The sequence below is a fragment of the Chrysochloris asiatica genome, unplaced genomic scaffold (assembly GCF_000296735.1).
Source record: "Chrysochloris asiatica unplaced genomic scaffold, ChrAsi1.0 scaffold00138, whole genome shotgun sequence".
Taxonomy (NCBI): Eukaryota; Metazoa; Chordata; class Mammalia; order Afrosoricida; family Chrysochloridae; genus Chrysochloris; species Chrysochloris asiatica.
In genome coordinates this window covers 303,415-304,424 of record NW_006408656.1, presented here as the reverse complement: position 1 = coordinate 304,424, position 1,010 = coordinate 303,415, and positions in this window count along the sequence as shown.

Genomic DNA, 1,010 nt, shown 5'->3' with positions numbered 1-1,010 from the left:
ATTAGCAGCCCAATTTGTAACCACTATGCTACCAGAGCTCCTTACAGCTTTGGAAATTCCATACATGGTCGCTACTTGGAAGAAAGCAGTCTGAACAAAAACAAAGGATACATGAATTATTTTGTTAGAAATAATAATTAGAGTTCTGCTAATTATTTTATGTACTAAAGATATATAGGTATAAAAATAAATGGCTCTTATTTTTCTTGAACTCTCTTTGCATATTCAGGCAGTTATTAAGTAATCTATTTAAATATTTTTCTCATTTACACAAATTGCCTCAATGACAACAACCTTAGAACACATTTATCTAATACCCTAAGCCAGTATTTTACTATGTTAAATCATTACTGTGTCCAACATCAGTAATCATATATATATCAAATATCATTCATAGAATATTCATATTGAAAAATCATTAGAACTCAAAGTTATTAATGTAATTGTAGTTAGTTGAGTTAGATTATGAATAACCAGTGAATTTTAAAAATGAAAAAGTTTTACATACTAAGTTATCATAGTATACTACTCATCATCTTTTATCATTTTCTCTAAGCTTAAACTGAGAAGTTGGAGAATAAAGAAGGTTAATATTTTCATGGTAAAAATTAAAACAGAAGTAGGCTAACAATATACCCAAGAGGAACTATTGTCTTGATATTATCAAAATAACAATATTTTCATATCTTGTTAAACATATTTAATATTCCCAAACACCATTCTTTTAAGATAATTTATGTATACAGATTTTTACAGGAAAAATCATCTGTGGTACAATATTTAAGTATTTTATTATTGTTCTGAACATTTCACACAGGTACTTCATTCCTCTCTGTGTGGATCACATAACACCATATAATCTATATTCATGAAGCAATCTATTACAGGATTTAAAGGTTTATATAGATTAAAAGATTTATCACCTCTAAATGACTATCTTGGAAATGTTTTATCAGTTATCTCATCACAGGTATTCAAACTAGTGTATTAAATTTACTTATTTAGGTACT